This window comes from Peromyscus eremicus, chromosome 1, assembly GCF_949786415.1.
Source record: "Peromyscus eremicus chromosome 1, PerEre_H2_v1, whole genome shotgun sequence".
NCBI lineage: Eukaryota > Metazoa > Chordata > Mammalia > Rodentia > Cricetidae > Peromyscus > Peromyscus eremicus.
This window is the reverse complement of record NC_081416.1, coordinates 118,179,812-118,201,844: the sequence shown is the minus strand read 5'-3', so window position 1 is coordinate 118,201,844 and position 22,033 is coordinate 118,179,812. Positions and strand designations below refer to the sequence as shown.

The 22,033-nt window shown below is 48.5% G+C and overlaps 1 protein-coding gene and 1 pseudogene across 1 annotated transcript in view; one reads left to right on the top strand and one right to left on the bottom strand.

The window, feature by feature from the left end:
• Nucleotides 1-1,389: 1,389 nt before the first annotated feature.
• Nucleotides 1,390-2,524, bottom strand: LOC131916283 (small ribosomal subunit protein uS10-like; annotated as a pseudogene).
• Nucleotides 2,525-9,194: 6,670 nt separating this feature from the next.
• Nucleotides 9,195-22,033, top strand: part of Sema4b (semaphorin 4B) — a 41,513-nt gene continuing 28,674 nt past the window's right edge. Inside the window, exons 1-2 of the mRNA XM_059272568.1 lie at nucleotides 9,195-9,309; nucleotides 9,953-10,046. The gene's annotated coding sequence lies outside the window, so the exon portion shown is untranslated. The remainder of the gene's footprint in view (nucleotides 9,310-9,952; nucleotides 10,047-22,033) is intronic.

The window sequence follows — 22,033 nt, the reverse complement described above, 5'->3', positions numbered from 1 at the left end:
GATGAGTAAGCTGTCAGCTTTTTGTTGCTGTGACTAGTGCCTCAGAGAAACCATTTCATGAAAGAACAGGTTTCTTTTGGCTCCTGTTTTAATGTGTTTTGTTTTGTTGTTGTTTTGAGATGCTCCCGCCTCTGCCTCCCGAGTGCTGGTATTAAAGGAGTGTGCCACTATGCCCGACTGTTTTATTGGTTTTGCTAAGGTATAGTAGAAACAGATGGAGGTACTTCTATATCCTATATTATAAGGACACGTTTGTACTCCATATTGCAGAAAGGAATCAGTATTAAAGTGTAACAACTACATACAGTAAATGGCTTGTTTATTCTGAGTCAACCCCCACCCAGCCCAGGTGTTCCTGGAAGTTGGTACTGCCAGATAGTAACTATACTCAAAAGTGCCTGACCTTGACCTCACTTCAAAATATTATCCAGTTAAGCATGTACATGTTTGGGTTTTCAAGATAGTGTTTGTCTGTGTAGCCCTGGCAGTCCCGGAACTTGCTCTATAGACCAGGCTGGCCTCAAACTCAGAGATCGGCCTGCCTCTGCTTCCTGAGTGCTGGTATTAAAGGCATGCACCACCACATGTGTACATATTTTTGTTTGTTTTTTAAAAGATTATTTATTATGTATACAATGTTCTGCCTGCATGTATGCCTGCACACCAAAAGAGGTCACCAGATCTCATTATAGATGGTCATGAGCCATTATGTGAGTGCTGGGAATTGAACTCAGGACCTCTGGAAGAGCAGCCAGTGCTCTTAACCTCTGAGCCATCTCTTCAGACTGCCTGTACATGTTTTAAGTAAAAATAAAATAGTTTGATATGTCAGAAGGAAGAGGAGGAGGAGGAGGAGGAGGAGGAGGAGGAGGAGGAGGAGGAGCCCGAGCCAAGAGATACTAATGAGAGAGAAACAGGCGAGAGTAAAGGCTGAAGTGATTGATTCCAGTTGTTCCCTTCCCACCCACTTAAAGCCTGCTGGCTGGAAATGAGACGGGAAGCGGGGTGCACCGGGAGGGTCAGGGGATACTTGTTGTTGTTTGGTTGGTTTTTCAGGTATTAATTTGCTCTCTTTTTGTCTGCCAACTCTTGAATAAATGACAACTTAGGCTTTGGGTCCTGTCTTTGCTCATTGGTGTTTCTGGAGGCAGGCTGGCTGCTGCACAGGCTTAGCATTCTGTTGCTTCTTTGTTTGTTTTTTTGAGACAGGGTCTCACTATGTAGCCCAGGCTGGCCTCAAACTAATAGAGATCTGCTGTCTCTGCCTCTGCCTCTGCAGTGCTGGGATTAAAGGCTGGGCCACCATGTCCAACCTTCGTGGTTGGCTGCCTCCATTTGCTTTGCTTTGTTTTAAATAACTGATTAAGTCAACTTATTAAAACAGCTGACTTAGGCTTCTGCAATAGTGACGTCCACCTCCTGGCCTGGCTCAGTATTGATGGAAGTAATGTATTTATCAATCTCAGAAGGATCACCTAAGCCATTCAGTAGCCTGTGGCTTCTTATTAGGAATCCCGTGTTTTGGAACCTTTACCAGGTAATTTTCTTTCATGGTTCTCAGTGTCTTGATAGCTTGTGAACTGGTCAGATTCCCTTTCTCTGCACCTCGGATCAAGTCAGCACACACACTCTACAGAGACCTCACATAGCTGCTGATGAGGGTAATTTAAAGTCAGCGAACCCCACCTCTGGTTCCACGGTGGTCTTTCCAGTATCTTTAAAAGCCACTGTGACTGGAAGATGACTTGTAGAACCAGAGGTTCTGAGAGACTTTCTCTTTGGAAGAAGCAGAGGTGTGAGTGAAGACAGCAACAAACAGAACAGAGCTCGTCAGCACCCACAGCAAACAGAACAGCTCGTCAGCTCCCACAAGGGCACTGAGAGGTCCCTTGCTGTTAGGCCTGTGGTAAGACAGAAACGTGGAAGAAAGCTGCTCACCTCACGCCAGCCAGGAAAAAGAGAAAGGGGCCTAAGACTGGAGATAGCCCCCAAGAACACACCCCCAGTGGCTGTTTCCTCCAATTTGCCCCCTTCCTGCCCTGCCCCACCCCAGGAGTTTCCACCATCTGCTAATAATGCTAACAAATTATGAATCCATATCTAGATTGATCCGTTGACTCAGGCAGAGCCATTAGGATCCAATCATCTCTCAATGATTAATGCATCCATCAAGGACCGAGCCTGCAGCACAAGAGCCTGGGGCGGGGCGAGGTAATGAGATTTGGGGGAAGGGACCCAGAACAACGGGATTCTTTCTGAGAAGCCAATCTCAAGACAGATAAGGGAAGTTCAGAAAATGCCTCTCCCTGCCCTTTGAGAGGGAAACAGAGAGGACAGACAGGGAAAGACTCTCCTTCAGTCCCAAGCACTTAGCGAGCGAACATGACATGCTTTGCAGTATCCCTCTCTAGTGTGTGCAAATGCATGGCAGCTCGAGCATTGCATTTGCTGTGTTAATGTTTTAAAGAGTTCTGGTTTGCAGCTAACGCGTACCTTGGCCACAGAGCACGTGCTTAGTGTACATAGGGTAGTCAGACTTTCTCTGGACCACCAGCTCCCAAATAATGGCACAGAGACTTCTTACTAAGTATGAAAGCTCAGCCTTAGTTTAGGCTTGTTCCTAAGTAGCTCTTATAACTTAAATTAACCCACTTATATTAATTTACATTCTGCCATTCAGCTCATTATCTCTCCTCAGTACCGTACACCCAACTTGCTCCATGTCTCACTGGTGAATCCCGCCTCTCTTCTTCCCAGAGTTCCTGTCTCTGCCCGGAAGTCCCACCTATCCTCTCCTGCCTAGCTATTGGCCTTTCAGTTCTTTATTAAACCAATCAGAAGGTGCCTTGGCAGAGACACATCTTCACAGTATACAAAAAGATTATCCCACAACACACAAGGCCCTGGGTTCGGTTCCCCCCACCCCCACTCCCCTGCCCACACACAAAGCACTAAATAGGGTGTTGTGTGTAGAGATGTCAAATAACTACATTTGGGTTTTTGTTTGTGTTTGTTGAGGCAGGGTCCCATTCTATAACCTTAGCTGGCCTGCAACTCGATCTATCTGCCTCTGCCCCCTGAGTGCCGGGACATGGCCACCATGCCAGGCCTACATTTGTTCTGTAACCTGCTACAGTTAATCCACATAGCCGAAGACAACCTGCCTTTTCCTGATAGCCTTAGTGCAAGCAGGAAAACCGAAGAGGACCCCCCCACCTCCCCCTCACACACACAATGGCTTTTTCGTGGAATGTGAGGTAAAGGGAGGTCATGGGACACTTGGGCAGGGGGAGAAGGTTGAAAAGAGCTTTGTGAGGCCTGGAAAGATAGCACAGTGGTTAAGAGCACGGGCTGTTCTTCCAGGGGACTCAGGTTCGATTCCCAGTACCCATATGGCAGCGCACATCATCAGTCTATGACCCGATTTCTATGGTATCCAATGCTCTTTTCTGGCTCCCACAGACATCAGGCATCACACATGGTATACAAACATACATGCAGGCCAAACATTCGTACACATGAAATACTAAAGAAAGAAAGAAAGCGGGTGCCCAGAAAGTCAAGAAGTGGCCATGAAGAAGACAGCCCAGTGCTGTCCACGCGTCCCAGCCCCGCCCAGTGCTGTCCACGCGTCCCAGCCCCGCCCAGTGTTCCCCAAGCAGCGGTGGCAGCGGCGTGGGAGCGAGGGAACGAGGGAACGAGGGCCCAGGCGTTGTGGGGAGAGTGACTCTCCATTGAGTTGGGAAGAAGATGACTAATGTGGCCAGGAAATCTGTTGCTTACACCATCTTTCTGATAAATATCCAAATTTGAGAATTGTTGGAATATTACTACCAGAAAAGGTGGTTCATCTCATAAAAAAAAAAAAAAAAGCTGTATGCCACATGGGAAATGGACTTCATACAGAATTGAAATCTAAATGTGTCAGAAAACTATGATGTTCATTGATAATAGTATAAGATTTTGCAACCTCTGGCCAGAGATGGGCTTCTTGTGTTTATTCTGTGTTCGGGTTTGTTTTTTGACGCAAAGTCCTGCATGATAGTCCAGGAAGTTTCCACCCTCTGCTAATAATGCCAACCGATCATGTGGGTTCAGACCTACTGTGTAACCAATACAGCCTCAAGCTCACGTCCATCCTATTTCTTGAGCCTCCCAAGTGCTGGGATTGTGGCAGGGATGGATTTCTTAAACACATTTCAAAGCAGAAACTGTAAAGCAAAAACAAAACACATCAACGTTTGATTCCTCGGGACTGAAGATCTCTGCTCAAGCTCATGTATTTGGGACATCTAAGTCCAGCAAGGTGCTGGTACGGGCGGTTAGGAAGCCTTTGGGACACGGGTCTCAGTGGCAGACATGGGCCACTGTGGATGGGCCTTTGAGGGTTTAACCTGGTGTCTCAAACAGCACAGGCTGCTGCCTCTGTTCTTGGTTGCCCACCAGAACTTGATGGGAATGGCCGATCGTGCAGACACCATACACTTTGATCATAGGACCTATGAAAATCAAGCTGGTTCTAACTGGAAGCTTCCTCCCCAATGGTTAGGTTTCCTAGGACCAGAAGGTGGTATAAAGGCTGTTGAGGGGAAAAAAAGTCACCAACAGTATTACCCAGCTATGAACCCTAAAATTACAATAATGACCAGCTTGACAAGATATGCCCATCTGTATAACAGTGGCATGGATGTTTTGGGGTAACCAATGGCTTTCTCATTGAACTGAAGACCCGCTTCATAGGATTGGGACCACGACTTGGTAGGTCCTATTACTGTTATTATCTTGTCTGTCATACTCCAAGCTGCTCCAGACACCATGCCTTCCATGACATGATAGATCCGTATCTTCCTAGAATGTGAACCCAAATAAACCCTTCCTCCCTTTATGTGTTTATATCAGGTATACTGCGGCAGCAATGGGACAGTAAGGCATGCAGTTTACTTCCTTGTTTCCAAAGGGCTTCTGAGTATGTATGCCATACACTGAAGATAGAGAGTACAGACTAAAGGTGTGACCTAAGACAATTAAGTAGCCACCAGTTCCTCCCCTGGGTCAGTCCTGCCACCACACCTGGCTTATTGGTGGGGGGGCGGTGGCCGGGGGGCTGGGCGCAGCACGGAGTCAATGTTGTTTTTGAGACATGGTCTCATTCTGTGACCCAGGAACTTACGTCACTCAGATGGCAATCCTACTGCCTCAGTTTCTTAAATGCTGGGATTATAAGCACGAGCCACCATACTTGGCGGATTTATCTATTTATTTATTTATTGAAATTTTGTGAGATGCAAGGGTCCTATCAGGGCCTGATGAACGCTGAGCAAGCATTCTATTGCCGCTGATCCCGGCTTTTGTTGGATTAGGTTTTTTTCCACGTGTAAAGCGTATTTACTGTGGAATGTATCTTACTCAACAGCAGATGCTACAGAGCCATGGGTCTGGCCCTGGGAAGGCCTTAACCTGGCCTTGGTGTCAGGGTCACTGTTAGTCCCTGTGCTGACAGAATTTCCTGGTTCCTCTGGGCAAAATGAGTCAGCCTTATGCCGAGCTAGGACTAACTCCATGATCACTCCCTTTTAGGACTGAGTCTCTGGTGTGTACTCTCTAAAGAGGGGCTGGGATGTGTAGCAGGTTTTCTTGGACAATCAGCCCCAAAACCATGACATGGAGACTTATTTTTAATTATGAATGCTTGGCCTTAGCTTTTTTCTAGCTAGCTTTTTTTTTTTTTTTAACTTAAGTTAACCCATTTTTATTAATCTACGTGCAGCCCCGAGGCTTGTTTACCTCATCTAAGTACTGTCCACCGCTTTCCTGCTTCCTCTGCATCTGGCTGACTGGTCACCAGCCGGCTGGCCCCTGGCTCTGGCTGGCCCCTGGCTCTGGCTGGCCCCTGGCTCTGGCTGGCCCCTGGCTCTGGCTGGCCCCCTTTTCTCTCGGCCTGCCAACCCCTCCTATCCCTCTTCTGCCTAGCTATTGACCATTTAGCTTTTTATTAGACCAATCAGGTGCCTTAGGCAGGCAAGGTGAAACAGCAACACATCTTTACATAGTTAAACAAATATTCTATTCCACAACAGGGATGTACCCCATAGGCTACTGCAGGAAGGTAGGCAGCTCCAACCGTTAGCTGCAGACTCTGAGACAAGCTGTCACCCCTGATAGTGATGTCACTTTGCAGAAACAAGGACCCTGTCTCATGATGTGTTTACTAGCTGAGGTGTCAGATGCCGCCGAGGATGAGTTGTGGGTGAGCTGGGGAATGGCAGAGGGGACATGGCCACACCCACCTGGCTGTCAAGAGGGATCACTCAGAGTTAAGAGCTGCTGTAGTGCCAACCTCGACCAGGCCTCCTAGAGGCAGGACATGTCTACCAATGTGCAAACTGCTGCAGGGCCACTGGAGGCTCCTGAGTTTTCTTGGGTCACAGTCAGTCTGCCTGTGTGGTCTTATTCTCCATCCTTGGTGTATGACATACAGTCTCGTAAGCCTTCCAAGCCCCTTTGAAGCAAGGAGGTAGACAAAAACAAAAACAAAACAACAACAATAACAACAACAAAAAGGCAAAAATCTGATGGTGGGATCTACAGTCTAACAGAATTGAACCAATGTCGTTTTCTTGATTCTGCAACATCCTATATAATGTCATCATTGGAAGAATTTGTCGATGAGCTTTTAGGGTAAATTCGTTCTGATTTTACAACCTCTTGAGAGTCTGTAATTATTTCAAAATAAAATAGTTAACAGAAGGGTTGGGGATGTATTTCAGTGGTGGTGGAGGCTTGTCTAATGTGCCAAAATCCATTATATATATTAAAAAGAACAGTGATATGCATGATTCTACAATATATATTTTATAGGAACATATAAGAATATAAGCATAAGCCGGGCGGTGGTGGCACAAGCCTTTAGTCCCAGCACTCGGGAGGCAGAGCCAGGCAGATCTCTGTGAGTTTGAGGCCAGCCTGGTCTCCAAAGCGAGTTCCAGGAAAGGCACAAAACTACACAGAGAAACCCTGTCTCGAAAAACCAAAAAAAAAAAAAAAAAAAAAAAAAAAAAAGAATATAAGCATGGCCTGTTGTGGTGGTGCACATCTGGTCTACATAGAGAGTTTGAGGCCACCCAAAGCTATATAGTGAGATCCTGTCTCAAAAAGAAAAGATTAAAAAGAAGAAGAAGAAGAAGAAGAAGAAGAAGAAGAAGAAGAAGAAGAAGAAGAAGAAAAGAAGAAGAGGAAGAGGAAGAGGAAGAGGAAGAGGAAGAAGAAGAAGAAGAAGAAGAAGAAGAAGAAGAAGAAGAAGAAGAAGAAGAAGAAGAGGAAGAAGAAGAAGAAGAAGAAGAAGAAGAAGAAGGAGAAAAGCATGTATGCAAGTATCCTGGCTAGTTTTATGTCAATTTGACACAATCTAGAATCATCAGAGAAAAGGGAGCCTCAATTGAGAAAATGTCTCCATAAGATCAGGCTGTAGGCAAGCCTGTAGGGCGTTTTCTTAGTGACTGATGGGTAAGGGCCCAGCCCATTGTAGGTGGGGCCATCCCTGGGCTGGTGATCCTGGGTTCCATAAGAAAGCAGGTGAGCAAGCCATTGGGAGCAAGCCAGTAAGAAGCTCGCTCCTGTGGCCTCTGCATCAGCTCCTTCCTCCAGGATTCTGCCCTGTTTGAGTTCCTGTCCTGCCTTCCTTCAATGATGGACTAAGATGTGGAAGTGTAAGCCAAATAAACCCTTTCCTCTCCAACTTGCTTTTGGTCATGGTGTTTCATCACAGCAATGGTAACCCTAACTAAGACAGCATAAATGGGAGTCTGTGGGGGAAGGGAGAAGGAAAGAATGAAGGATCCACACCACTCCATCAGTGAAGGAGTGTTTGCAGTCCAGCCAATGGGGATTACATGTGGCGAACTGAAATGACATTAACTCCAACCTCCTCACACCTGAGGTCATGTAGTAGAAAGGGTGGGTATTGACAGAACGTTGTGCCGGGGGGAATCAGTAATGGTAAAGACCCGGCCCTTTCTAATGGAGCCTTGTCCAATGACGTGAAAGAATTTCCTCTTTACCCAACAAAAAGAAGGTTGGAAGAGAAGCAGGAGAAAGGATGATGGAGAGCAAAGAGGCTGTGGAGGGAGTTTTAAGGGTACATTCTCTTGAGGGCCATGGGTTAATGAAGGAACTAAGGACCACACAGAAACCAGCTGAGTCCACAGGCCTGGAAGGGGCCTGGATTCCTGGTGTTTTTCCGAGCAGCTGGTGCTCACAGGGTGCTCAGGAAACTGAAAGTAGTAATTCTTTTGCATAGCCTCCAGGGCCACGATGACCTTTGATGGACCTCTAATTTAGCTGGGCTTGCAGCCTCCTTTCCGACTTCTCGGGGCACTGCCGGGAAGTCGGTGATAACAGAAAGGGTGGGACGACTTCCAAAGCTATTTGCCTAAGTGCGCTCACTACCTGGGCTAGAAACACAGGCTATTTTATTTTACTGTGACATTGCCTGCTCACGAGGAGGAAGTATCTAAAGGTTTATTGACAAGGATGCTAATCTCAACATTTCTCAAGAACCTTAATGTTCCATAGTAGAGACTTAGTTAAAAATTTATGTTGCAGCCGCCGTGTGGGGTTGTATACACGCTTAACCTCCAGAGGCAGGGGGATCCCAAGGAGCTCCAGGCTCCTTGGCCAGCAGGACCTGCATAGCAGACCCTGCCTCAAACAAACAAACAAGAAACCCAAAAAACAAACAAAAAACCCCGAACAAGTGTGTATGTATGTATATATATATATATGTGTGTGTGTGTGTGTGTGTGTATCTCAGTTGGTAGAGTGATTGTCTATCATGCATAAAACCTTGGTTTCCACCTTCAGTATCCTATAATTCAGTTGTGATTTTCTGCCATCCCCTTATCCCAGGGATTGGAGGCAGGGGAATCAGAAATTCAAGGTCCTTTCTCCTTTCCTCCTTCAAAATTCACACTAGTATCCCCCACCCCCGGGGGGCATTACTTTCCATGCTTCCTGCGGTAAACATTTGTTAAGTAACACGTTTTGTAGATGTGTCAAAATAACCACTGTGTTCTTTTTCTGCTGGAGCTCTTCCTGAGAAGGTAGAAGGACCATGTACTTAGGACTCATCTGGCCCCGGAAGCGCTGGCCCTTGGCCCATTAGCGTCTCCAGCCTCTTAACCAGCCAGCTCTGGCCAGCTCAGCCACTTACATGCCCAGAACTGGTTATTTCAGGAACCGTCCAGAAAGCTGCTGTCCCTTTCTGGAAGATAGAAGAACCTGGACTCAAGGGCTGAAGAGAGACGGGCCAAGGTCACTCGATAAGCGCTGTTTATATTTATACTCCTATCTCTTCGCTTACCTCTCCCAACTCTGTGGGTCGCAGGTTATGGGCGGAGCGGTGAGTGGTTTCAGAGGCCACTCTTGCCTTGCCTCCACTGTAAACAATACTACCATTATTCAGAGTTGACCAAGTGCCAGGTGTGTGCTTCTCACCACGACGCTGAGGTCTCTGTTGGTTTCATGCCCACTTTGCAGGTGGACGACGGCTCAGAGGGGTTAAGACGCTTGCCCTAGCTAACACAGCCAGTTAAGTGTTAGTGGATCTGGGTTCCAGTTCTATAGACAGGAGCACATTCCAGCTAGGAAGACCACCAGCGAGGCCGAGCGAGCCAAGGTCAGAGAGAGGGTGCAACCCAGTGGACTTGGGCCTATGTGGGCGGCAGAGCCATGGTGGGGGGCTCTGGCCCGACGTGGGTAGCACCGTGTCCAGAACAGCTGGATCAGGCTAGGGGACCGCCGTGCAGCGGCAGCGGAGCCAAGAAGGGCGCCTCCGGACAATTCCCGAAAACGCGAGCAGGCGGGGCGGGGCGGGGGCGGGGTTTGGCTGCAGCCCAGCATTTCCGGGGACACGGCGCAGGACGCAGGGTTTTCACGATACACTCCCGGTCCCCAGGGACGGCGACCGGACGGCCTGGCAGTGGGAGTGAGTCTGTGGAACTTCGCGGCCACGCGGAAGTAGCCTTGTCGTGGGAGGTAACTCCTTCCAGGTAGGGGACCGGACGAGGTGGGAGCCGAGATCTGGGGGTGACAGGACAAGCCCAGGCCTTCGTCGTCGCCCCCCACCTTCCTCCCGCCCCTCTCTCCCAAGAGGGCGCCACCTGCGCGCTCTGATGGGCACCAGCCGGGGCCAGTGGGGGAGCCTGTTGCCATGGCAGCGCAGGAGGTTGGGCCCACGTTCCCATGGCCACCGGGGGCCTCTGCGCGAATCCTTTAACAGTGTCTTTCAACACCGCCCCCTTACTCCTGAGCCCGGAGGAAAATCACTAGGAAAAAGGCCTTGGGCTCCTCCTCCGAACGTTTGTGGCTGTGACCTCTGAGTTAGGGCCTTTGTCATGGCTTCTTTCTTCTTTGAACAACAAGGTGGATTACGAGGGAGGAAGTTGGGGTCCTGGGAATGAGGCCTTCGCCTCTTCTTAGCTGTTCTAGTCTCGCACAGAGGCTCAGGAGGCCTGGGTCACGTCGGGAAGGTCGTCAAACCTCTGTTCACATTCCCTCACCTGTCATGTGAATATGTTATTTAAGAATCACAGGAAGGGCTGGTGAGATGGGCTCAGCAAGGTCGGCGCTTGCTGCCGAGCCCAAGGACCGGAGTTCTGTTTCCAGGACACACACAGTAGAAAGGGAGCACCTGGTCCTCTGACCACCACCCCTGCAGCTTGGCACGTGCTATGGCCATCACATACGCAAACACACGTAAAGTAAGGTAGTAAATAATTTGAAAGAAAGAAAAAAGAGTCTGGAAGCATTCTAAGGGTCGACTACAGTAAGAACTGGATGCTTTGGAACTGGAGATTTAGGAATCACCCTTTCCCTTCCCTTCATTTTCACAGGGGAAACTGTAGGTCCAGAAAACTGAGATACTCAGTTATCCCCAGGTAAATTAGTGGAAAGGTCAGGATTTGAACTCAGTCTCTTGATTCCTAGGCTGTGGATGAGAGTGATTTTTTTTTTCTGAAGTTCATAGAAATAAGAGTTACATCTTTTTGCACTTAAGGTATTGAGCTCTTAATGACAGGTGATCTGAAAATGGCGTGGGGTGTGTGTGTGGCAGAATGGCTGGTAGGATTAAGGTGCCTGTCCTCAAGCCTGATGACCTGAATCTGATCCCAGCTCACGCCTGGTGGAAAGAGAGCGTGGCCTCCTGAAAGTTCCCTCCGACCTCTGCATACATGATACACATGCTCTTCCCTCCTATATAAATAAATAATGCCATTTAAACAATGATGGCGGCCTGGAGAGAGGGCTCAGCGGTGAAGAACACTGACTGCTCTTCCAGAGGACCCAGGTTCAATTCCCAGCACCCACGTGGCAGCTCACAACTGTCATAACTTCAAGGTCTGACACTCTCACACAGACAGACAGACAGACATGCAGGCAAAACACCAATGTACATAAAACAAGAATAAATTATTTTTTTAAAAAAGAGAAATGGCCGGGCGGTGGTGGCGCACGCCTTTAATCCCAGCACTCGGGAGGCAGAGCCAGGCGGATCTCTGTGAGTTCGAGGCCAGCCTGGGCTACCAAGTGAGTTCCAGGAAAGGTGCAAAGCTACACAGAGAAACCCTGTCTCGAAAAACCAAAAAAAAGAGAAATGGCCGGGCGGTGGCGGCGCATGCCTTTAATCCCAGCACTTGGGAGGCAGAGCCAGGTGGATCTCTGTGAGTTCGAGGCCAGCCTGGGCTACCAAGTGAGTTCCAGGAAAGGCGCAATGCTACACAGAGAAACCCTGTCGGAGATGGGGCCAGAGAAGCTTCGTGGTAGAGCACAATGTTTAGAAGCTTGTGTGGGGCCCTAGATTTAATCCACGGGACGAAAGGGAAATGATGGAGATGATGGTAACAGGTGAGGGCTGGGTATGGTGGTACACATCTTTCCTAGCACTTGAGAGGTGGAAGCAGGAAGATTAAGAGTTCAACGTTATCCTCAGACACATGAAATTGGAGGCCAGCCTGGGATACATGAGATCCTGTCTCAAACAAAAACCAAGCAACCAAATGAAAAAAACCCGAGAATCCCAGAGCACAAGACCTATGCACCAGGAAGACTTTCAGCTCTGCCTGGGACAAAACCCTCCATGTCCTGCCATTTTCCGGTCATCTGCAATGTCCCCATCGTAGTTTATTGTATATGTCTTATTATGTACATTGTAAACCATGACATCCATTTTGGTATCATGTAATCCAGGCTGGCTTGAACTCTATGTCACCAAGGGTGACCTTAAACTTCTGGCTCTCCTGCCTCCACTTCCTGGGTGCTGGGATTGCAGGCATGCACTACCTGTTCCATGCATTGCTGGGACTCCAGCCTGAGCTTTGTGCATGTCAAGCAAGCATTCTACCAAGCGAGCTACATCCCCAGGCTCTGGGACCCTCAGTTTACTGTGGTGTCTGACAGGAGCCAAACATTCAACCACCCTCCAGCCTAGCATCTCTTGTGAAGCCACCAGAGCTGATGAGAAGCAGAGCAAGAAAACCCTGGGCTGCCCTAAGGCAAGGAAATGGAGCCATGGCCTCCCCTCCCCCCTTCCCTTCCCTTTGGGGTGGTGCCTTTTCTTATTCACACTCTTTGAAAAGAATAAGAAAGGTAGGTAAAAAGGGATCCGGGAATGAATAGAATGAATCACTTGGAAATGATTTGAGACAGTCACTGAGAGCAGAAAATGCATTTGTTCGTTTAGTCAACATTTACTGGCTGCCTGCTAGTTCCAAGCTCTGCCCTGAGGCTGGACATTTAAAAACCCAAGGTAGGCAGGTCTGCTGTCTGCACTCAAGGAGCTTGTGGAAAGGATGGGAAGAGAGGGATGAGGTGTGTAAATGAGTGCTTTACTGCAGCATAATGAGTGCCTTGATGGAAACCTGAGCCCAGGGCAGAAGGAGCCCAGAGGAGCAGCTCCCCGTAGAAAACAGCAGGACCTAGTCTGTGCTGCTTGGGAGTCCTTCTGGAGCTCACCAGGCTTGCCCTGGCGACTGCCCTTGTCAGAGACAAAGGAATGAGTGAGTGAAAGTGTCTAAAGATATGGAGCCCAGGATGGGCAGGCAGTCTCTGCAAAGAAGCATTTAATGAATGGTGATGAATTATGAAGTCCTTGCCTGCAGCAACTCTGGTCATTTCATCAGTTTGAGCCATGCTTAGAAGGCAGCCAGCGAGTGAGAAACAGTGTTGGATGAATGGAAGGAGGGTGGGAGGGAGGGAGGGAGGGAGGGAGGGAGGGAGGGAGGGAGGGAGGGACAAAAGACAGCTGCTTGTATCATCACAAGTGGAGATGGCTTGCGAGTGGAGACAAAACCAGGTTGAAACTTTGTTTCTAGGTATAGTCCATGTGAGTTCTGGAGACCGTAGATCCCTGGCCCCAAGTCTTCACCTGGCACATGTGTGGCCCTAGCAAGCCCCTGCAGCTTGTCATCTGTGTAGTGGGAACATAATATAATAACTCTGATTTCCCTCTGCTTTGAGGATTAAAAATTAATAAATGTGGAAAGATCCCACAGAATGTCTCACTTACAGTCAGTGTGAAGGAAGATACTACCTGTATAACTGTCAAGTGTGAGTTAGGTGGGGGCGTTTGCCAAGTACTTCCTGTAGAGGTCACATAGCTATTCCAAAAGAAGGAAGATTTCTCTTTTTACAGGATAAAGGCTGATTTTGTAAATTCCCTGTTTCTGCAGATGAACGCACTTTAAAGAAATGGTTATAGCTGGGTGTGGTGCTACACACCTGTAATTCCAGCCCTTAGGAGCCTGAGGCAGGCGGGTAGTAAAGTTTGTGGTCTGTCTGGGTCAAGTTCAAGGTCAGTCTAGGCTTTATAGTAAGACCCTGTCTCAAAACCAAAACCAAGCCAGGTGGTGGCACACTCCTGTAGTCCCAGCAGAGGCAGGTGGATCTCTGCGAGTTCGAGACCAGTCTGGTCTACAAAGCACGTTCCAGGACAGCCAAAGCTGTTTCATAGAGAAACCCTGTCTGGAAAAACAAAAAACAAAACAGACAACAAAACTCCAAAACTCCAAAAACCCAAACCGACAACAACAGAAAGAAAAAAAAGAGAGAGAGAAAAGACAAGGCTCCTCACCGTGTCCTAGAGGAGGGTGCCTGTCTGGGGCACGTCAGGCAAGCATTCTAACAACTAAGTTGTATCCCCAGGCCTTGACAAGGATTTTTGTTTTAATTTTATGTTGTATGTGTGTGTCGCCACATGTATGTGAACCACATTTGTGCCTTGTGCTTGTGGAGTTCAGAAGGTATTGGACACCCTGGAAGTGGAGTTAGGGGTTGCTGTGAGCCTCTGCGTGGGTGCTGGGAACAGAACCTGGATCCTCTGCAAGAGCAGCAAGTGCTCTTAACCAGCGAGCGCTCTCTCCAGCCTTGACGAGGATCTTTTGAAAGTAGATGAAAGCTCTGCTTCCTGTTCCCCAGCAGCAGCGCATCATCCTTAGGACTCCCAGCGCCCTGAATCCCACTGTGGAGGAAGGGCCTCTGCTCTGCCACACTGGCTGCAGGCTGTGGTGAAAGGCTTACGGTAGGTGAGGTGCCGCCGCATCGTGATGGAAATCTGTGGTTGCTCTTTCAGGGGGTTCTGAAAGCCACGGAGAGTGGCACATAACCTACTAAGAGCTCCTTCTTCTGGGGTGTCTCATGGTGTACATCTTGCAATAAGAATCCCTGGGGTTTTCTAGTATTGCCAGAAGACCCATCCAGGTAGGAGTCTACCTCATACCATCTGTGAGTGTGTACCTGATATCACTTCTTTTTCTTTTTCTTTTCTTTTCTTTTTTTTGTTTTTTTTTTGTTTTTTTTTTGTTTTTTTCCGAGACAGGGTTTCCCTGGGTAGCACTGGCTGTCCTAGAACTCACTCTGTAGACCAGGCTGGCCTCAAACTCAGAGACTTGTCCACCTCTGCCTTCCAAGTGCTGAGATTAAAGGCCTGTACCACCACCACCGGGCCTGATACCATTTCTTTAGGGTGGCAAATTTGCATATTGCCATGGTGGAACATTCCTAGAAATGGCCACCCTGTCAAGACACTGTTGGAGTTGTAGGAGATCAGTGGCAAAACTCACCTTCCAGCTCCACCACTCTTCTAAGACACACTTGTCCCTGTTTACTCTCTCAGTTCAGTATGACAGCCAAGAGCAAGACTGTGTGGGAGATGTGTCAGCCAGGGCGATTTAAGATGACAGAAACTTGGGAGCTAAAGAGCTCCTCCTCTGGGAAGGAAGAGGGAAGGGAGAGACCCTGGGATGGAAGCTTGGTTTCCTGAGGTTAGAAGTATGGCCTTCAAAAGGTGTCTCAGGGCTTGGAGTAGATTGAAGAGGGAAGGAACTTGATGGCAAATTGGGAGATAGGTTTTTAAAATCTTTGAAACCTAGCAGGGTGGTAGTGGCGCACGCCTTTATTCCCAGCACTCAAGAGGCAGAAGCAGGCGGACTTCTGTGAGTTCGAGGCCAGCCTGGGCTAGAGAGTAAGTGCAGAGCTATACAAAGAAATCCTCTCTCCATAAACAAAAACAAAAAGTTTAAAATTTTTACTCTTTTGAGACAGGGTCTTTCTAAGCAGCCCTGGTTGGCTTTGAACTCAATCTGTGACTTAGGCTGGCCTTGGAATTTACAGTGATCCTCCTGCCTCAACCTCTCAAGGATTACAAGTGTGATCCTATCCCCGGCTTCTTGACTTGAGATCTTGAGAAGAGAACAAGGTTTCATAAGCTGGACTGGAAGCTGAGACTCTGCTACTAGGCCCTTACCTTCTGACCCCAGCCTGGCCTGGCCCAGGATTCCTGCCTTCCACCTGTGAGTGGTTGTAGTTGGAGAACAGCAAAGAGTGAATGATCAGAGCAGCCAGGCTAGCCCCCCTGACTGGGCAGCCCTGTAGATGGCACCTCCCGAACTTCTGTGGGGGAGCAAAGGAGTGACGGGGTAACTTCATGTTCCACCCTGCCTGGGCAGGGACAGGCTGAGCCCTGCTGCTTGCACCACAGCCCTGTAGGGTGGGGGATCCCCTCCCAGGGAGTGGCCAGCTCAGGCCCTAACAGGCCCAGTGGGGGCGGTGCCGTGTGGTGGGCTGCTTGCCACACCCAGGGCTTGGGCTGGGCAGGCTTTTTTCTTCTGCCCAGGAGAGCTGCAGCCTCAGCCCCGTTTGCAGGAGGCAGCTGAACCCGAGGGGGCGCTAAGAGGGGCTTCTAAGATTCGACACTTGGCTGAGGCCATGGGGCAACTTTCAGATAGGGAGGCGCTAACAGTCAGGGACGTAGGGCGTTCACTGTGTGCCATGCTGCTGGTGGCTTTATAGGTGCTATCTCATCATGTCCCCTAATCATGCCACAAAGTACTGTAGTATTTCTACCACGGGAGAAGCGGCTGACAGCTAGAGGGTCCTCTTAAGGCCCATACATAATGGGTAGCGATGAATTCTTCTCTACTCTACGCTCAATCAACCGCTGAACTCTTCCACTTAAACGATGAATGTGGGGGCGGGAAGCGCAGCAAAGGGCCGGTGGAGGGACGCTGGTCTGGGTAGGAGATGAGGCTGTTTGATTATATTTGTTTCCAGACTCTGTGGAAAGCTACCTGAGAGAATGGAAGGCCGTGTCAGTGCCGACCCCGGGAGTAGATGCCCTCTGCTGTAGAGGGTGCTGCCTGCCCCAGGGAAGTGCCCCGCTCCCGGGATCTGGCAGTCATTGGACGATTTAAAAGCACACACACGGACTGGGTCAGCGGCTGTGACTTCCTCATCCAAATGTATGGCTGCTGCAGCTGAGTTGCTGCCCAGCCCCGGGGGAGGAGACACAGCCTCGTGCCTAACCAGGGCAGGGTGTGGAGCTGCAGCTGCAGGTTGGCATAAGAGAGCTTGGGGCTACGAGGGGATGGTGGCACGGTGCCAGGTCCTAGGGAGCTGGGCCACAGCCAGTTCGTCTGCGAGACCTTGCTAGGCAGCCTGCCAGTCAGCACCCAGGGGTGGGGGGAGGGGTGGGAGGAGCCTGAATGCTGCCCAAGGAGGGGTGGGTGGGACCTTTGGGTTCAAGCTCCACTGGGCTTGGCAGGAGGCCCCTCCCCCGCAAGCCAACAACCTCCAACTCCAGAGTAGGACTGTGGGAGTATGGAGCCCTGCTCCCCTGGGTGGGAGTCAGAGGGGGCAGACCTGGCAAGAGCCCTTTGGCATGTTTCAAGCATGCCCAAGGACATCCTCCTGCCTGCACCTGGGCAGAGGCTGCACCAGAGGCGGAAGGATGAGTGTGTGTGATAGGCTGGCTGTGAGGAGCAGAGAAGCTAGGCCACAGGCAGATGTGTCTGCTCGTTTTCTGTTCCCGTTCTTCCTTCCCTTCTTTCCTCTTCTCAGTCCCTCTCTTCTGTCATTCTGTCAGTTTGTCCTTCTTCCATTTGGTTCTACATTCCCCACTCCCCCATCTCTTTTCTCCCTTTGCTAATGGATATAAAATATAAGCTTATAACAGGGCACAGGGGCACACTCCTGCATTCCCAGCACTGGGAAGGGAGAGGCAGGAGATCAGAGTACAAGGCCAGTGTGGGCTACAGAGCAAGTTTTAGGCCACCTTGGGCTATGTAAGTGAGACGCTATCTAAAAACAAAAGGCTTAAATATAGCCAGACATAGATCTTTAGAGATGACGGACAGATTCTATATCTTGATCTGGTGTTGGATTTTCAGGTGTGTACAAATGTTAGAATGTACTGAGCTTTACAATCTTAAGGTCTAAGTTCATCTGCCTAGGAGGCATGTGCCCACTGGTCTCTGACATCTCTGACCACACAGCAAGTCTGTCTGGGCAGCAGCTCCTTCTTTTAGTTTTTCAAAACAGGGTTCTCTCTGTAGCCCTGGCTGTCCTGGAACTCTCTCTGTAGACCAGGCTGACCTCAAACTCAAGAGATTCTCCTGCCCCTGCCCCCAAGTACTGGGATCAAAGGTGTGTGCCTCCACCACCTGGCTTGTCTGGTGTCTCTCTTTTTTTTTTTCCCTTCGAGACAGAGTTTCTCTGTGTAGCTTTGGAGCCTGTCCTGGATCTCCCTCTGTAGCCCAGGCTGGCCTTGAATTCACAGAGATCCCCCTGCATCTGCCTCCCGAGTGCTGGGATCAAAGGCATGCACCACCGTCGCCCGGCGTCTGGATCTTTATAATATATTCTTACGAACATTTTACCTCTCATCCTTGAGCTTGTGCGTGGCAGTGGGGAGGGGAAAGACAGACAGACAGACAGACAGGATGGGAGGAAGAATGAAGGTGGACAGTGGACCAGAGTTAACAACTTGTGGATGACTTCATCTAGCAGCCCGGGGCATGGAGGAAGCGTTGCTTTTTTCCTTGTTCTATTTTATTTTATTTATTTTTTTTTTTATTTTTTTTTTGGTACTCTTTTTCCAAGCTACCCCCCTGAGTTCTTTGTAAACACTGACATCTGGCTGAAAAACACTTGCCTACATCCAAGAGTGGCAGAGGGGAACAGGAGACACATCGTTGGCTTGGGAACCACTCTTTAGCCTACAGGAAGTTAATTCAAAGGCAGTTCTCTGTCAGTCACCCTTCTGTTCTTTGCAGTCTGGGAGAGCACATCAGAAACCACATTAGCACACTAACAGAAGACAGTGGAGCCCACCAGGAACAAAGCTGCCATGTACATGCATTGGAGGGCACACGCTTCCCCAGGCCAAGAGTCAGGGACCCTCCTGTAGATAGCGCTGTGTGGTTCCTACTGGAGTGTGGTTCCTACTGGAGTGCCTTGCTAGGCATGGGGGAGGGTCAGAAGACAGAAGACCTGTCACTGTTCTCTAGGGGCTTGCTGCCCAGTTGGCGGAAGACATACTTTCAAAGCACATGAGCAGGATATAATTAACAACCATGAGAGGCTGCATCAGCCCCTGCCTCCTCAGGGATGAGCACAGCCGTCAGACAAGGCTTTGTTGCCAAGACACAAGAGCAGACCAATCCCTGCAGCTTTAGGAGCTACTGATGCCCAGATTCAGGCGCTCAATAAATGCTAATTGAGGAGGTAGCCATAGATCAGGCCCTGCTCTAGAGCGCGGTGGGAAGCTAGCAAAAAATGATTTTTGATGAGGCTTTTGTGTGCAAGTGTATGTACATGCATGGATATGTATGTGCACATAATGAGATTCAGATGCATGGGTATGTGTGTGCACATATGAGACTCAGATGCACGTGTGTATGTGTGTGTATAGAGGCCAGAGGAGCCTTTTTTTTTTTTTTTGTGACAGGTTCTCTCACTGGCCTCGAACTTGCCAAGTAAGTTAGGCTGGCCAACAGGGAGCGGCAGGGATCTGCATGTTCCCACCTCAGTGTTGGGATTGCAAATGTGTTTTTACCAAGCTTGGCTTTTTCTTTTCTCTCTGTCTCTGTCTCTGTCTGTCTCTGTCTCTGTCTCTCTCTCTCGCTCTCTGTCTCTCTGTCTCTCTGTCTCTCACACACACACACACACACACACACACACACACACAGCTCTGAGCTCAAACTCAGGTATTCATGCTTGCATGACATTTTTTTAGATTTATTTTTATTTTATATTCATTGGTGTTTTGCCTGAATGCATGTCTGTGTGAGGGTGTCAGATCCCCTGGAACTGGAGTTACAGACAGGTGTGAGTCATCATGTGGACAAATAGTCAATTGCTCAACCTACAAGGAGTACTCAGGAGGCAGAGGCAGGCGGATCTCTGTGAGTTCAAGGCCAGCCTGGTCTACAGAGCGAGTTCTAGACAGGCTCCAAAGCCACAGAGAAACCCTGTCTCAAAAAAACAAAAAACAAAAAACAAAAAACAAAAAAAAGAAAAGAAAAAAAAGAATATTGGTCACTATAACCTTTGTGGAAGTTTCTTCTGGCCTGTCATTGGACACTGTTTTGACGAGTCTTATTTTTTTCTTTCCCTAAATGAACTAAAAGATTGGCCCAAGACATCCACAAATCTTTACATAGTTTAACCAAATTTTGCCAACTATGCTCATACACACACACACACACACACACACACACACACACACACGTTTTGCTGGATTGTTGAAAGATAGTTTCTGACATCATAGTGCGTCACCTCTGAAAAAAACAAAATGTATCTCCCAAATCTGAGACTTTGTCATACCCAAGAAATTTCATGCTCTTAAGTAACAAAATGAACATTAATATAGCTGTTAAATAGTATGTTTTCAACCTAGCACGGGACTTCAACATTATTGCTAATATACGACGCACATTAAAAATGATCTAGTTGCTCCAACACTTTTTTTCCCTCTAAAACTGAGCCAAAGTTCACATATCTTTATCTTTCGTCTTTTAACCACAAGCTGCCCCTATTTTTACTATTTATTATTTATTTATTTATTTTACTTTCACCAGATTGACCTTTTTGACGAGCCCAGACTCGTCATTGTAGAATGCTTTCCACGCTGGATGTATCCACTTTCATTCTCATTGTTAGCTATGGGTTAAACTCTTTGGTAGGAACACAGCAGGGATTGAGAATGTGAATCTCTCGTGGCCCGTGAGGGGATGCGGCCATAGGTTACACTCCTATTGCAGATGATGTTTTCTCCTGACCCCTTGGCGAAGATGGTGACCGCCAGATCTCTTTGGCGGAGATAGATTTCCCTTTGCAGAAGTCATCGATGGGACAGACTTTCGACATTGTTTCCTCACAGTCTCTACAAATCCAGCCACGATCTTTGCTAAATCTGCTTCCATCTCTACCCTCACCAGGCAGCGTTTTTCCATGAAGAAAAGTTTCCTTCCCTTCCTTTCTCTTTCCCTTTCTCTCTGAGTCACACGATGAACTAGTGGGTTATATTTTAATTTGATGCATTAGAAGCCATTACTTATTATGCCATTGATGACCAAAGTGTCATCCAGCTGGCTCCTGTCAAAGCGGTCACCAAACTGTCTCTGCATCCTTTAGGCACAGCCGCGTCGTTGGTCAGCCCAACAAAACTTCCTCTTTGCCTTGTACTTTCCCTTTCTTCCTCCACGGAGACCGCTTTCCTCCTCCAGGGGAGTGGTATGCAGAAACCGAGATCTGGAGGCTAAGTCTGCACACCCATTATTTTTATCAGTGACTTGATTTAAAGGTCTAAGGAATACTTAGCCAAATTTATGATGACTCAAAACGAGGGAGGCACCAAATGTGTGATAATAGAATCGATATTCAAAATGACCCGTGGGATGAAATCTGGGCCAAAACCAGTAGATTTAAGAGAGATAATTTTGAAGTCTTCTGTTCAGCTGAAAAAGCTTATTGCATAATTTCAGGTTTGGGGCACTCTTTTTTTTTTTTTTTTTGGTTTTTCGAGACAGGGTTTCTCTGTGTAGCTTTGCGCCTTTCCTGGAACTCACTTGGTAGTCCAGGCTGGCCTCGAACTCACAGAGATCCGCCTGGCTCTGCCTCCCGAGTGCTGGGATTAAAGGCGTGCGCCACCACCGCCCGGCGGGGCACTCTTCACTAGGTAGAAACTGGTGTCAAGAGATTGTTCTGGGTTGTTGATATGATCAAGTAGTATTCTGTGGCTCTTGTTATGTTCATTCACTTGGTCATTCCCTTCAACTAGTGTTTATTGAAGGCCTGCCTACATGAAATATGGGTGCCGTTCCAGGTGTTGGGGGCGGGGGTTTGAGCAGAGGAAAGCTGTGCCCTGGCTTCTTTCATTTTATTTATTTAAGGTTTCATTCATTCATTCATTCATTCATTTGTTCATTTATTGAGCCTCATGTAGCACTGGTTGGCCTCCAACTTGTTTTGTGCCCTCAAATTCCTGGTCCACCTGTCTCCACCTGCCAACTGCTAGAATTATAGGCATATACCACCATTTCTAGCTGACTTTAAAATTTTATTTTTAGAGCCGGGTGGTGGTGGCGCACGCCTTTAATCCCAGACTCGGGAGGCAGAGCCAGGTGGATCTCTGTGAGTTTGAGGCTAGCCTGGGCTACAGGGTGAGTTCCAGGAAAGGCGCAAAGCTACACAGAGAAACCCT